Source organism: Bubalus kerabau, chromosome 6, assembly GCF_029407905.1.
Source record: "Bubalus kerabau isolate K-KA32 ecotype Philippines breed swamp buffalo chromosome 6, PCC_UOA_SB_1v2, whole genome shotgun sequence".
NCBI classification, from domain to species: domain Eukaryota; kingdom Metazoa; phylum Chordata; class Mammalia; order Artiodactyla; family Bovidae; genus Bubalus; species Bubalus kerabau.
Genome location: NC_073629.1, coordinates 71,353,806 through 71,370,735, shown reverse-complemented (window position 1 = coordinate 71,370,735; position 16,930 = coordinate 71,353,806). Strand labels below are relative to the sequence as shown.

General features: G+C 39.3%; 2 long non-coding RNA genes across 2 annotated transcripts in view; one reads left to right on the top strand and one right to left on the bottom strand.

Moving 5' to 3' along the window:
• The window catches only part of LOC129655263 (uncharacterized), an 87,128-nt gene extending 76,584 nt beyond the window's left edge, over nt 1–10,544 (bottom strand). The window contains exon 1 of the long non-coding RNA XR_008715854.1: nt 10,134–10,544. This is a non-coding gene — a long non-coding RNA (uncharacterized LOC129655263). The remainder of the gene's footprint in view (nt 1–10,133) is intronic.
• LOC129655264 (uncharacterized) lies at nt 10,307–10,609 on the top strand. The gene is made up of 2 exons (XR_008715855.1): nt 10,307–10,427; nt 10,538–10,609. It is a non-coding gene; the product is annotated as an uncharacterized LOC129655264 (long non-coding RNA).
• The last annotated feature ends 6,321 nt before the right edge of the window (nt 10,610–16,930 follow it).

Below are 16,930 nucleotides of genomic sequence, written 5' to 3'. Positions count from 1 at the left end.
CATTTCTATCCTTTGTTGTGCCCATCTTTGCATAAAATGTTCCCTTGGTATCTCTAATTTTCTTGAAGAGATCTCTAGTCTTTCCCATTCTATTGTTTTCCTCTACAATAAATTTATAATAAATTTATCTAAAGTTATTGTAGATTTTACTAATGTGTACTAATTATCAGGATAGTCCAAGGGTTTGGTATTTTGTTAATTATAGCTCTGCTTTCAACCTATTCGTACTAACTTTCTCTTTTAAACATGTCATGTTTGAAATTACTAAATATTCTATGATTTGATGATTTTCCTATCTATGATTTTCACCAAATTATTATACATTCTACTCCAAGCTTGCCAAGTTTAACAAATTCTTGATTTACTTGGGCCAGTTGATTCAATCAAACAAGTGGTTATTTGAAAAGATTCTAATGACTCTAGGATAAGATGGAGAAGCTGTTGATCAGGTTAAACCATCTACCTAGTAGCCCTGTGTATTGGTATGCAAAACCATTCACACTTTTCAAAGGAATAAATATGTTCCCCATGCACAGAAGTGACAGTCTCCCACTGCAGCCACAGGTGAGATACAGGACAGCTTACTCTGACCAATAAATTTATGTGGGCTAGAGAGTCCATTCCTAAACTGAGAACATGCTGGAGCTGCAAGGAATTCTTGTAGCAGAAGGAAATTAGATAAAGGAAAAAGCAAGAGACAGTTCTCCACCAGTCAGGAGACCAGAATTTGAGTCCTGACATAGCTGGTGACCAGTGATGAGAACATGATCAATCCATTTTTCTCAGTTTTTTAATCTCATGCCTGGAAGTAATAAAACTTGCCCTTTCCATTTCAAGGGCTGCTCTGATCCCCTGAAAGCAATCATACACATGAGAGTATGTTGAAAAATATAAACACTATATAGATATGAAAGAATGTTCTGCTTTGGTCTCTCTCATGAATTAGTGAATGACATTAAGGACAAAGGATATACAAGAGAAGTTGAGCTACTGGTTCTTTAGATAAAAGTTTTTTTTTTTAGAGAGAAGAGATTGTAAATTGTTTGATTCCATTTAAACTTAATAAACATTTATTGAGCTCTATATTAGTATATAGAGCTTCCCAGGTGGCTCAGTGTTAAAGAATCTGCCTGTAATGCAGGAGACACTGGTTCAATCCCTGGGTCAAGAAGATCCCCTAGAGAAGGAAATGGTAACCACTCCAGTATTCTTGCCTGGGAAATCCCATGCACAGGGGAGTCTGGCAGGCTACAGTCTATGGGGTTTGCAAAGAGTTGGATATAACTTAGAGGCTGAGCATGCACTCATGTGTGTATATAACATTATGATGGCTCTTACAGAGAACAAACAATATAAAGGTGGTTAGGTGTCCCTTCCATATTCAGATGAGCTTACTAAATGGAAAAAACACTGTGAAACTAGAAAGGTGCAAATATTAATAAATTCACTGACACTTTAACATAAGCATAATGAAAGGCAGTTTTTGAGCAGAATCTGAAGGATGAATAAGAGTTTGGGAAATGGAGAAAGAACAGAAGAAACAATCACACTCAATAAAGTAAAAGCAAAAGAACAGGAATAGATATGTGAGTGTATAACAACAAGAATGATGATGGAAGAAATGCTGACACCTTGGATGCAAGCAGGAAATGCCATGAGGAATTCAGTACATCAGGTGAGATTAGAGGCTCCTAAACACTTTGTTGTGTGCACCTACTAATCCACCCAGCAAAATACCAACCCTTTGGTTCAGATATTTGAATTGCAAAGTCTAGTCTTTCCACAGTAGATGCTGTTGATCAGACTTTACATCTGAGCAGCCCTGGGGATGTCTGGCACCTCTCCACTTCCTAGAAAATGTTCAGAACCAATGCATCCAAATTAGATATTACTTTGATCAAACTGCCATTGAGCTCAATAAAAGGTTCCTTCATGCTCTGTCATCCAACAAAACAGATAAGGATCAACCAAAAAATTACTTGTGAAGAGAATATTAAAGAATGGAACTTGAAAACCATTTCCAAAAGCCTATTGCCTGAAGGCAGTGAAGGATTCCTTGGAAATTTTCTGAGCAGGTGGTGTGTCTGTACACAAGTGATTGAATTCATGTGCATAGTGAAATTATACAATTGAGACATACAGCTGAAATGTAAACCTGAGATAGTCATTATCAATATCAAACGGTTTCTCAGAGTCTTCCCACCTTATATTTACATGGACTTCAGATCTGATCCTTTCTGGTAACCCTGGTTTAGTCTATGTCTCTAAAACGTGAAAAAAAAGGGATGAATCCCATTACATTTACAACTGGTGCCACTTCTATTAAAGAATTGTGATTTTACCTGTCCTTTATACGTAAATAACTTGACTTATTCAAAACAAAACTCTTCATCTTCACTGCAACTCCGGCCTCTGCCACATTCTTGTAGTATCAGTCAGGACAGACTATGATGCAGTAACAGTCCCAATACTATATGTGCATATTGTCCTCACTCTGAGAAGTTAATGCTCCAACCACTGTTTGGAACATGACCTATCATTGTAGAAGGCAAAAAGAAAAATACTGAGAGTCTCTCTTGGCAATCAAATGCTTGGTCCTGAGTTGAAACCATTTTTCATCATGAAAGTCAAGCTTAAGGTCATATCAGATATTTTATCAGTCTTAGTACCATTTTACATTGATAAAAATTCTCAATTTTTTAAATAGACTGGTATGAAATTATTTCTTTTCCAAATCATTTCTTCCCCAAATGGTATTTGTGAAAACTATATGACTATATTTACAACCACTTTTAACCTGAGTTCTAAGTTGCAGAACTTTCTTCCTTGTGATATATTAAAATAGCAGAATTTTCCAAAATACTAAATGTATACACCTAAAACTTGCTTTTCATAGATTATATAACTAAGATTTAATATAGATTCAATACATTATCAGACCCAAAGTAGTCTAGTTACAGAACAGATAGGAATGAAAGAAAAATGGTAAAACCAAAAATTTCTTTTTTAAGTCAACTAGGATGTAAACTGATAAATAGTAAAAGGTCAGTTCAAAAAAAATTTTTTGGACTGGTCTTCTAACAAACATACTTAAAAGTTTAATTTTTGAAATATAGAAGTTTTGTATCAGAACTTCAGGATAGAGAAACACACCAGACATGGCCCCTGCTTCCTAAAGTGGGATGAATAGCAGACATATTAATAAACAATATCAGAGGTGATTTCAAGTCTGAATACTTTGTTGTGTTCAAAAAGACACACTTAGAAGTCTGATTCAAAATTTGAACTGGTTTAAGTATATTGAAAAGAAACCAAAAAGGTGATCAAGATTTCAAATCATAAATCATAATATTTAGTAGTCTATCCTTTATTACCAACTGAAATATTCCCCTACATCCTCCTGTAGAGAATCAGGGTGGGTCCATTCACTGCGCCGACCAAGCCAACCAAAGCCAGAGTTTAAAGGGTTAAAGTTGGAGTAATTGACCCTATAGGGGATGGTAAACGGTGGTGACAGTCATAGTAGGGAGTCTGAACTAATGCGCTCACAGATCATGAAGGCCAAGCCAGGACACCCAGAATTGGTCAGAAAGTCTAAGGGAAGACTTTGGCTCAGGGTCAAAGACAGTATATTAAGACAATAGTAAGTTGTCAGTCGTAATGAGAAAGAAGAAAGGTTAGAAGCAACGTAATGGGAGTTCCGGACTGTCTTGAATGGAACTGAAATGCCATCAAAATTGTGCTTATTGTTAAAAAATATACTGAACTGGTTTAAAGTGAGAGATTGATTGGACAAACTTCTATAACATTTATTGATCTAGTAAGAATTTTTGTCTCAAGGGGAAAACATCTAAATATCTCTGGTATATAAAGTCAAATAATTGACTTAAAAATACTAAAGTTGCTAATATTAACAATATAACATATCTAATAATATTATAATCAAAGGAAGAGCTAAGTAACTAAGATTCAGTATAAAGAGGCAGCAGGCAGGTCCCAACACCATAATAGCTAGGATTCATGGATCTTTATTCTAGAGTCTAGAGTACTACCATTACCTTGACACAGCTTCAAGGGTCAAGCTTCTTTTCCTAGATCACTAAATTATGGCCAGTAGGTCAGAGTCATGTAATCCAGAAGGGCAATCAGTGTGGGCTAAATTACCCCAAGGGATGGCCACTATATTTTCTTATAGTGTTTAAATACAGATGTGAAAGTAACATTTTGTTATATAGGAGCCTTATTGTATAGCACAGCACCTCTCAGATAGATGAAGTTAAACAAGTAGATTGCCCTGTCCTCCTGCTTTTTTGAGGTGTTTGCTGTAATGATTCTCTAAATAAAGTCAGTCTTTGTGTAGTAGCATTATGAAGTCATAAAAGGGCGCTGAGATATACCTGGCTTTTCTGGATTCCGAGTACCAAGAACATTGTCTGCAGACAGAGACACTTAATATTTGTTGGATAATTTTAAACAATGAGGACATGTTTTCTCTGGTAACTTCTAACTTCCAATTTCTAGAATAAAAACAGTCTTTTGATTGGACATTATAGGCAGTGAATACAAGTGTCTCCAGACTACCTTACAATGGTTAGTACATAATCAAATAAAACTCGTGATTGTCTATAGAGGTCTGAGTATTTCTGGATAAGAAAGTATATGAGAAAGTGTATCAGGTAAGAAGTCAGGATATCTTCTAGGATCCAAAGGAACCCCTGAGTCAGAGGCTAAGACACTGCTCTGTAGAGCAAGCAATCAGGGTAAAAATCAATTGCATGACAGTTTTATCCTTTATTATTATATTTCAAATTGCCTAGAGCTTTATTCTAGACGCATTCTTTTTGAAAATCCAATAAGATTATTAGTTCTATTCACATCCCTTACGTGACTGTACCACATATTTGACTTTGTTTCTGTACTTCATCAGCAGCTGGCCCTTAGGCACAAGAACTCTTGCAGCAAAACACAATAAATAGTGACCAGAATAAGCGAGGGCTATAGGGTATAACCAATATAGTTAATGAACATTGCATTTTTGCTTCTGAACAACCTCTTACAATGCCACAGTTTAATTCTCAACATACCCCAGAAAGAGAACAACTCTCACTGTTCTCAGGGCATATTTATTAGGGATACAAAGAAGCTAAAGAAATTAAACCATTTTCTCTGCTATGAGAGAACAACAATGCCAAAAATCAAAGGGAGCTGTGGTCAGAGCTCAAAGTCTGGGCAATTACCAAATACCCATGAACCTTGTTCTCACTCAAGGTCAAAATGTTTCCATTTGGGGAACCCTTTCTTGTTAAACTACTTTCAGAAAATGAAAATGAGTTAAGTTCCCCTAGGGAGAGATGCTTTTCATTTGGAACACATGGTGCCTACCCACAGGGAAGACAGTAATCAATTGGCTAAATTGCTTCTATTGTCCTCACTACTGCTCTTTTGAGTGCCCTCAAAGTTAACTCTCCCAAAAGGCATAGGTGACTAGATAATTGAGCAACAGCAGGGAATAGAGTACTTTCCCCATGAGGTATTTCTTAAAGGGATTTTATGATCTGCTTCTTTATAATAAGGGAATTCTAAAAACTTAGAAATTGAAGTTCTATTAAAAGCATTGATAATTCATTGAATCCAGCATTTTCCAAATGCACTGACCTTCGGATTGCTTCTTACAGAACACATCCAGAGGAATGTGTTGGATGCTTTGGAAAGTGCTCCTGTGAAGGACTGAGAGTTCTTTCTGGAGAGCATAAGCTGGTGCTCTGCTTGAAGGCATTGAGAGCCTGATAATTTTTGAGTTACCTTTTAGAACTAGGATCTGGAGTGTGACTTTCTCGGTCCCCACCCCATCAGGCCTGCTATCATGACTCAGAGCCCAGCAAAATCCCAAATGGATTAGGTGTATCTATAGTGAAGCTAAACAGTTTCAACAGCATGTCTCCAAGGCTGAGAGATGTAAAATGTACAAGGAGAAAACAACCCCATTTGAGAAAAGAAACGTCTGATTTGCTTCTGGGGAAAGCAAAACAGACCAACAGTATGTGTGATCAATTTAAGTACTATACCCCACAATTGGAGCCCATCTAGCATATTAGCAAGCATCATTTAGAAAAAAGTAAGAGGAAGAGGGGGGAAAGGAAGAAAAGGAGAATGGAGTGAGGACAAGATAGAAAGGAAGTTGAGGAGAAAAATAAAAGACCATTCAAAGAAGCCCACTGAGACAGCTTTTATAGCTTGAACTTGAAAAGTAGATGTTATGGCAATTGAACATTTGGGACATGAAAAGAGAAAGAGAGGTTTAATTTCCCGGCATTGAGAGAACTATAGGTCCTTTCACCTCGGGAGATCTCAGTCCTAAAATTCATCCACCCTACCAAGCCTTGGAACACTACTGAGGCTGAAGGGAGCACTTCTATCCTATAGAGATAATGAGCCAATAAGGTTAATTTACAGAAGCGGATCAGACTCACAAGGCTAGCTGGGAGTAGGCTTTCAGTGAGAGTCACCCATTTCCAGTGAGCTCAGTACAGCTTTTATGGGTTGCCTATCTGCAGAGTTATGTCCAATATGCAACTGAGTTACACCAAAACATTACACAATAGATGTACACTATGTATCATTACACAATAGATGCCCCCTCCTCCTTTGTTCTAAATGATGCTTGCTAATATGCTGGATGGGCTCCTGCTGTGGGGTACAGTACATTTCACAGGATTCTAAATAGAATCCTGCCCACTCAGCCCATATGCCATGTGGTTATCAGGGGTAAAAATGGGTATTTTTGGAGCATACAATCTGAGAAGTGATTTAAGTATTGACTTACCTTGTACTCCTTTCATTCAGGGCTCTGGATCTTGACTCTAGGCAGTGGGGCTGATTCTGTGGGAGGTCCCCAGACACAAGGCCTTCAGGGTTGAGATCAATACACGCTCACTATGACAGTACCTACCAGGCCATCTTTTTCCTAACCATGCCCTTTTATGCCCATGATTCCTCTCAATTTCTGATCCATCAGCCATTTCTATTGGCTTTATCTTTAAAATATATTGTTTACTCAACTGCTTCCTACTGTTACAGCAGGCAGGTAGCTAGGTATGAGCAGAGAAATGGGGCAGGGGCCAGGTGGCAGGAAATCATGTATCTTGTAAACAGCAGGGTCCATGGGCAGACACAGGAAACAGGAACCACCGGACTGACAGGAAATCACGCATTTTAGATGACAAGCATCTTCTTAGCAGACAAAGAAGGGTGGAGAAAGGCAAGAATCTCCTGCTCCAAATGTAATCTGTTGCTCATTATACTCTTATCACAATAAAACTAGCCTTGCAGGTAAGAAGTACCCTCGTGCACGGACGCCATGACACTTCTATAAGTAAGTAAGTGAAAGTCTCTCAGTTGTATCCGACTCTTTGTCACCCTCCCCCCTCCCCAACTGTAGTCCATGGAATTCTCCAGGCCAGAATACTGGAATGGGTAGCCTTTCCCTTCTCCAATCATCTTCCCAACCCAGGGATCCAACCCAGGTCTCTCGCATTGCAGGTGGATTCTTTACCTATGAGAACAAAAATCCCAAGTCCACTCAGGAAAGTGAAGCTGGGATGAAAATCAGAGAAAACAACCCCCAAACTGTGTGTGAACATTGTGCCCCTTCCCCTTATGCCTCTCGTAACCAGCTTGCCAAAGAAACACGGGGCAGCAGCTTCTCACTTCTCTGCCCGTTCTCCCTCTGAGAGCATACCTTTGCTTAAATAAGTTTTTACTTTACTTCTTCACCCTTCTGCTTTGTCTCCAAATTCTTTCTAGAAGAACCTCAAATTCACTGGGAAACCTACCATCCCCATTGCTATAATTCTAGTCTGAGTCACCACCATCTGTCTCTTGGACATCTGCAATGAGCTCCATGATTTCTCTCATTCCCTGTTTTCTCACCACTCTTATTCCCAAGGTTAATTTGTTGATGGCCTCCATACATAGAGAGTGAGGAGAGACTGAAGAAAGAAGCATTTCCTCCAGATTGGTAGGTGGCAGGTTTCATGAGCAAAAGAGTCTTTACTTACAGTCTTTTCCTGGGTGGTTGGCAAGATGAGTAGATCTCAGCACAAGTGAAAGTGAAATCACTCAGTCGTGTCCAACTCTTTGTGACCCCATGGACTGGAACCTACCAGGCTTGTCCGTCCATGGAATTTCCAGGCAAGAGTACTGGAGTGGGTTGCCATTTCCTTCTCCAGGGGATCTTCCTGACCCAGGGATCGAACCCAGGTCTCCCACATTGCAGGCAGACACTTTACCCTCTGAATCACCTGACAAGTTTATAGCAAGGACTTAACTGGATTTAATCACTATACCATCCAGGTGATCTTGATAACACATTACTCTCTTAAGGTTGTATCCTCAAAAGCGGTTGCAGCTGTGGAAATGGTAGGCTGAGTGTACTTCCAACAGAAGAGAGGGAATAAGGATCCTAATTGCCCAGGTCTCCCATTAACTTCCAAGGTCATTCTCTAAACAAATCAGAGTTTTATGTCAACCCCTATCTCTTCCCTTTCCTCCCATGACTTCCTATTGCAATTAGAGTAAAATAAAAAGCATTTTCAAAGCCTAGGGTATCCCATGTTCTACCCATTTCACTTAGTTAACCCCCTGCAGTGTCCCCACTCCATGTTCATGTTAGTTGCTCAGTTGTGTCCGACTCTTTGCAACCCCATGGGATGTAGCCCACCAGGTTCCTCTGTCCTTGGAATTCTCTAGGCAAGAATACTGGAATGAGTAGCCACTCCCTTCTCCAGGGGGATCTTCCTGATCCAGGGATTGAACCTAGGTTTCCCGCATCTCAGGCAGATTCTTTACTGTCTGAGCCACCAGGGAAGCCATTACTTGCTATCTTCTAGCCTCATTGGTCTTCACTTTGTCCCTAGAGTTAAGTTTATTCTCCTCCAAGGCATTAGCCCTTGTTCATCTCTCTGCTTCGATTATTTTTATCTGCAGGGATCCTTATGACTGCCTTCTATTCATCTTTCAAGTTCAAGTTTAAAACTCATTTCCTTAGGTTTGGCTTCTCTGATCATCACTACACCTATTTCTGCCATTGCTCTTACCTTAAACATTTTTATATGTTTATTGTGAGAATATTCAATTGACATGTAAGCTCCATGATTGCAGAAACCTGGTCAACTTATTTACTGATGTATTTTCAGGGCATAAACACTGGTTGATACAAAGCAGGCACTGTTTAAAAAAAAAAAGTTTCTTAAACAGATGAATGAAAAAATGATGCTTGGACTGTAGCTCAATTCAGCCAAATCTTGCAACCACAGGAATCCTAAACTAACCATGACATTCTAGTAGAGTTGATGTTGCAGTCTCTCTTCTTATCCTTCCTTGTATAAGACTGACAGGATGCCTACCTTATTGAAGCTTAGCTAACACATGTTATTTTCTCTGCAAAGCATATCAGCCTTTTTGCACTTAGGAACACCAGACAACACTTTGGCACTATTCTTGGGGGCCATTTTGAATAGAGAAATTACCCCAAAAATACCCCAAAAGTGGCACTAAATATATTGCAAAAAAAAAAAAAATACACATTTGCAGCAGCATATCTCTTTGTTCACTGACCTCAGTTGGGAATGAGTTTGTCCAAAGATGCGAATTTTTTGCTAATCTGCCATTAGTTACAAAAGCACTGGGAGTTATTTGAGAGATTACAAATTAATTTTAGCACATAGGCAAATTTGAAAACAGAGAATCCACAGATACTGAACATCAACTATATTAGACACTCCCTTACTAAAACTGCCACCAGCTCTCTCTTGCAGGCTTTTTCTCCACTCCTCATTGCCTCACCCTCTTACCATCTTGCTGGTTTATTTCAACTCCCTTCAATTTCCCATCTTATTTTCTCATCCAATTCTCCTAGACTACACCTCTGGTATAAATTCTTGTCATTCTGCTATGAGAAGTGGTATATCCAAGGCAATCCTTCAAGAGGTGTATCTAACAAATGATTACACAAAATCAGCCATAACTCTAAGATTACAGCCTTTCCTGTTACATATTGCCTTAGTTTTCTAACGTTGCCATAGCACAATAACACACATGGGGTGGCTTAGACCAGCATAAATTTTTTGTCTTACAATTCTGGAGGCTGAAAGTCCATAATCAAGGTGATGGCAGGGCTGTGTTCCCTCTGAAACCTGCTGGAGAAGATTTGTCCTTGCATCTTCCTAGCTTCTGGCGGTTTTCCAGCCAGCCTTGTGACTCCCTGGCTGCAGCTTCAGCACTTTAACCTCTTCCTCCATCATCAACTGGCTTTCTCCCCACATGTGTCCCTGCATCTCTGACAAGTTTTCTTCATCTGGGTGAAGGGAGGCCAATGAGACTGGTAGATCTTGCAACCTGGGGAATATTCTATCAAATTTCTGACATGTGTGAGTATAGGCAGTCAGGAGGCATTATACATTTCCATGCACTAGAGAGTTATGCACTTGGGAACAGTTTACAACGACAGCTAACTTTCCGCTCTGTTGCCCCATTTAAGGATTATTTCACCACTTATCGGTGCCCTCATCTGAAGGTGGCTTCCCCAATGGCTCAGCTGTAAAGAATCCGCTTGCAACGCAGGAGACTCAGGTTCTATCCCTGGGTCACGAAGATCCCCTGAAGGAGGAAATGGCAACCCACTACAGTGTTCTTGTCTGGAAAAACCCACAGACAGAGGGTTGTGATGGGTTACAGGTCATGGGGTTGCAAAGCATGTTAATCAGCTACACTCCAATACAAAATAAAAAGTTTAAATGGTAAAAAAGAAAGGAAGAAAAAAAAGAGTGGGAAATATTTGTTAAATTCTCTCTCAAACACAATGATCAACCCCCTTCACTAAGAACTCACTTCTCTCCAAAGGGTCAAGCCATGGCAGCTAAATTTGCAGTATCTGACACTCCTTGAGTATATTTGATTGGACAAGGTATACACTAAGCTAGATCACTAACATTACCTCTGCCAGAAGTTTATTTAATGAAAGAGAGATGCTGGTTCCTGCTAGTTGAATTGACAACAGCTAAACTTGGCAGCTGTAAGAAAATGATCCTCCATTATATGCCCAGAGAAGCAGAAAGAGAAAAATCAAATGGACTTGAAAGGGGAAGCCACAATGAGAAACAAAGAGTTCCATAAAAAGAAAGATCAAAGACAGTTTTTACCTCAGAGCCTGACAATTTTATTTCAATCCTATTGGAGTCTCAAGTATACTTTTTGCCACAATGCTCCATGGGACACACCTGTGTCAACACCTGTGCACAAGCATTTCCTCCTCCTTTACACTAGTTTGATTTATTTCTGTTTTTGCAAATAAGTAGTCTTCATTAAAATGAAACTCAGTTAGACCTTTCCATCATTTGTCAGTCTCCTGGATAAGACAGTTGAGCTACTAACATGGTTCTAAAAGGAGAGAATTTCTTTAATCTCCCATAAAACTTATCTTCCCAGCAATGGTGATATGTAAATGATTCAACTGCAATATTTTAATCATATGAGACAATGATTCCCGACCCACATGATCAAACTGACATGGGTACTTTGTCTCCTACCCACTTTTAATGAAATATGCACTTCTTATAAAATAACATTAAAAAAATTATGGTCAACCCTTCAGTTGTGGCTCAGTGGGTAAAGAATTCACCTGCAGTGTGGGAGACCTGGTTTCAATCCCTGGGTTGGAAAGATCGCCTGGAAAAGGGAAAGGCTACCCACTCCAGTATTCTGGCCTGGAGAATTCCATGGACTGTATAGTCCATGGGGTTACAAAGAGTTGGAAATGACTGAGCGACTTTCACTTCAGTTTAGTACACTGCAGGTAAAACTGATTTCTATGTACCTACAACCTATTTCTATACTGCTTTTTTATTTTTCCTACAGGCTACCAACTTGTTCCTATCTCTGGCAGAGGCTCAGTTCAGTTCAGTCACTCAGTCGTGTCCGACTCTTTGTGACCCCATGGGCTGCAGCACACCAGGTCTCCCTGTCCATCACCAACTCCCAGAGTTCACTCAGACTCACGTCCATTGAGTCAGTGATGCCATCTGACCATCTCATCCTCTGTTGTCCCCTTCTCCTCCTGCCTTCAATCTTTCCCAATATCAGGGTCTTTTCCAATGAGTCAGTTCTTTGCATGAGGTGGCCAAAATATTGGAGTTTCAGCTTCAACATCAGTCCTACCAATGAACACTCAGGACTGATCTCCTTTAGGATAGACTGGTTGGATCTCCTTGCAGTCCAAAGGCCTTCTCCAACATCACAGTTCCAAAGCATCAATTCTTTGGTGCTCAGCTTTCTTTATAGTCCAACTCTCACATCCATACATGACTACTGGAAAAACCATAGCCTTGACTAGACAGACCTTTGTTGGCAAAGTAATGTCTCTGCTTTTTAATATGCTGTCTAGATTGGTCATAACTTTCCTTCCAAGGAGTAAGCATCTTTTAATTTCATTGCTGCAATCACCATCTGCAGTGATTTTGGAGCCCAGAAAAATAAAGTCTGCCACTGTTTCCACTATTTCTCCATCTATTTGCCATGAAGTGATGGGACCGGATGCCATGATCTTAGTTTTCTGAATGTTGAGCTTTAAGCCAACTTTCTCCCATGTTGTAGGCAGATGCTTTACCATCTGAGCCACCAGGGAAGTTCCACTTTAAGGCTGCTGCTGCTGCTGCTAAGTCGCTTCAATCATGTCCGACTCTGTGCGACCCCATAGACTGAAGCCCACCAGGCTCCCCCGTCCCTGGGATTCTCCAGGCAAGAACACTGGAGTGGGTTGCCATTTCCTTCTCCAATGCATGAAAGTGAAAAGTGAAAGTGAAGTTGTGTCCGACTCTTCGCGACCCAATGGACTGCAGCCTACCAGGTTCCTCCGTCCATGGGATTTTCCAGGCAAGAGTACTGGAGTGGGGTGCCATTGCCTTCTCTACACTTTAAGGCTAGAATACCTTAAAAACCTTTTTACATTAAGTCCCATTTAACATTGTTTAAGTTCCATTAAACAAAAGTTTAACAGTTTCACCCAAGTTGTCATTTCACGTTGACTTTAAACTTAATGAGTTTCAGCTGACATCATGTTTTCTCAAAACACAAACCTTATGTTCTTTTTATCATTACCTTCCTTTTTAATAATGTTTTTAAGGTTTCCTAATATTTTATGTCAGATATGATATACTTACCCTGGAACATTTTTATCTTTACAGCCCTCAGGGGCTCACATCTAAAATGCTGTGATGTGTTCTACAACAGAGGTATTCATTCTTTCATTTATATTCCAAATTTTGGGGAACATTCACCAAAGTTATGTTTTTGTGAGGCACTGTTCCTGCCTTCAAGAATCTAATAGTAGGAAAGCTAAAATATATACAAATATTAATCTAATTTAGTTAGAAAACCATACGTATCTTAAGAGAGAGCATTAAGAGACCAAGATAGCATTAATTCTGGATGAATAAATTAGGAAATATTTTGTAAAAGAATAAAATTGGAAATATGAGAAATTTAGAAAAGATAACATTGAAAACACAGGAAAGGTAAAAACAGAAAAATGTTGCACAAACTATTCATTTTCTTGGCATTTTTAAAATTAAAAAGGCATATTTTCTTTTAAATACAGCTAAAATATATGTCCCTCTTGTTTTTACTGATGGCTTGTTCTTTTAGCAGTCCTGCATTTATCAGCAAACCCCATGTTATTTTCACCTTTGCTTTTGACCTTCCCTAAGATAATCATAGGGCTTCCCAGGTGGTTCAGTGGTAAAGAATCTGCTTGCCAAGCAGGAGACATGGGTTCAATTCCTGGGTCTGGAAGATTCCCCAGTGAAGGAAATTGCAACCCACTCCAGTATTCCTGCCTGAGAAATCCCATGGACAAAGGAGCCTGGCAGGCTATAGTCCATGAGGTCTCAAAGAGTCAGACATGACTGAGCGACTAAACAAGAAGGTAATCGTAAGTCTTCCCATAGTCAAAAGGCCAGCCAGCCCTTCAGAGTCAACATGTATGTTTTAGTTTTCCCTGTGCATGCATGCTTAGTCATGTTCACCTCTGCACTATCCCATGGACTATAGCCTGCCAAGCTACTCTGTTCATGGGATTTCCCAGGCAAGAATATTTGCATGAGTTGCCATTTCCTCCTCCAGGGGATCTTCCTAATGCAGGGATCGAACTGAGTCTCCTGCAGTTTCTGCTTTGGCAGGCAGACTCTTTACCACTGAGCTACCATTTCATCCCTTTACCACAGTTTGTAGAACCTGTTGCTAAGCCTTCCAATTCCCTGGAAATTTTCAGAGCAAATAACTGTCCATCCTTCATGTCTGCCATGTCTTTCAATGTCTGTCCTACTCATGAATAAGCCCCAATGAGTAGAATCCCACTATGAATCAGTATTCAGCAAAAGAAGATCTCAATGTAGAAAAGTATGTTTCCCATTGAAAGACATTGTTTATACCCAGAGTACTGGGGAGAAAATCATTTCAGCTCAAGAAAGAATTTGACTAAACTGTCATTTCATGTGCCTGTTGTTTCCAAGTGATAAAAAAAAAATCCCACTTGATATTTTATAAGTCTGACTTGAGTACTAGCAAGAAATCTAAGAGGATGACTGTATTCCCACGTTTAAGTTATGTGAAATTAAATGTCTTTGCCTCCTGAAATCTGCAGCACTTCAGGGACCAAAAGGATGGGTAGTTCTTTCCAAGCAGAAGCAAATTCTGGTTGGTTTATGCGTAAACTTATTCTTTAGACCAGGTAGGAGGAAGTTATTCAGTTCTCCATTCAAGGAAGAAAAACATGGGAAGCTGGTATTTAATCCACATTTTTCTTCTCTTCTGTCATCCTGTTTAGAGGTGAAACATCATGCATTATGGATGCACTTTTTTGTTAGCTGGAGAGTCATCCCTCATCAACACTCAAACTGCATCCTTTCCATCCGAGGCAGATATCTAAAAGAGACTCCCTCACCAACGTGAACTTCCAATGAAAACACTGATGGAAACACACAGACTAGTTGCACAGATATGAAAAGAGAAGAATGGATGTGATCACCTAAAGGGAACAAGGATTTCTCTTTCTGGCACGAGGAGAGGCTGGGTCAACTGACCTCAGCAGACCAGTTTACAAACCCTGAACTGCCTTGGAAAATGAATACTTGCTGAAATTTCAGTAAGACTAGGGCTGTAATCCTGACCTGCAATGGAGGATTCTGTCATTTTTAACCACACAAAGACATCTAGCTAAGAGGGTAACAGGCCAGTTCACAGGCCAAGACATGCTTCCAGAAGAAGTAACATGTTTTTCTAATTCACACAGAAGTATTCTCCTCTCAGAAACCATGGACCTGAAGGACTTGGCTTTCTCCGATGGAGTGCTTCTAATTCCCACAGAGGCATGGTATGGGCAAGTATTGTCCTAGAGACAAATACCAAAGTAAAGCCTTTAGTCTCTTATTAAGGGATGTGTGCATGCATGCTAAGTCGCTTCAGTCATGTCCAACTCTTTGTGACACTATGAGCCTGCCAGGCTCCTCTGTCCATGGGATTCTCCAGGCAAGAGTAGTGGAGTGGGTTGTCATGCCCTCCTCCAGGGGATTTCCCCGACCTAGGGATCCAGCCTGCATCTCCTGTGACTCTGACATCACAGGTGGATTCTTTACCAATGAGCCACCGGGGAAGCCCTATTAAGGGATAAATAATACTAAATACAAAGTAGAAATATTATAATGTCTTAAGCATTTACCATGCACCTGGCATTCTGTTAGTTGCTTTCTTGTAATCTATTAAACTTTTCCATAAACTTTATAAGGTAGATGCCATTACAAAATACCTTCTTAAACATCTTCCATATAACGACATTCTCCATCCCCTCAGGAAAACATACTGAACAATGTTTATCACACACTGAATATTTGTAACCACCAGGCCATTCTTTAATACTAAAGAGTACTGAAAAGTATTCTTCATCTAGAGTTTGGGTTTTTTGCTACCAAGAATCAGTTGAGTTGGAGCCTGAAACTTTTAAGGTCAGTTGTCATTATTTTGAAATTATGCTATTTTAATAACTTGTAAACCAAAAAAAAAAAAAAACTTAAGAAAAATAGTTGTTTTCTATAAATTAAGTGGATTTTATTTTCTATAAAATCCACTTTTGGGAGTTGAATAAAGATGGCACAATAGAAAGAAATTCTCTTGAATTATTTGCTTGTGCAACCACTTTAGCATCAAAAATAAATAAAATAAAAATAAAGAAAGATTTCAGACAGACTGCTTCCCAAGTGTCTAAGTTCTTGCTCCTTTGAAAGAAACTAAGGCTGAAAATCATAGATGAAACATAATGGGAATGGTTTATGTAAGACCTCATGGAAGCCCAATCAACAGACCTGTACTAAAAGAAATCATTCAGCTATTGGCAAATGAGCATGTGTTTAAGTTATAATCAAAACCTTCAGTTTGCATACATCACTTTTTGTGATTGCTCACTTTACCTTTTTAAGAGAGTTTCTACCATATTATTAACATTAGGCATGATGTAAATGAGTCAGCTTGTTATGCGAGTTGTGAAAAAAACCACGGTCAAGATATTAGTTATTGCCTGTTGCTTGTCCTTCTGTCCCAAACAGAGCACAAGCAAATGTATTTAAGCTTATGAACTTTATATAGCCCTTTGTATAACTTTATGGGGTTACATAATGTATATACTGTTTATATAGTACCAAACCCAGTGCCTGACATATAATTGGTGATCAATATATATTTGTGGATGGAAATCAGGAAGGGAGATTCACTGAGAGAATTTTAATTAATCTTTTATAAGAAAATTAAAATGTCACCAAAAGATTATGAACTACAAGAACAAATAACATGCTGGTCACAAAATGTAGTGGTAGATAGCCAACCTGAT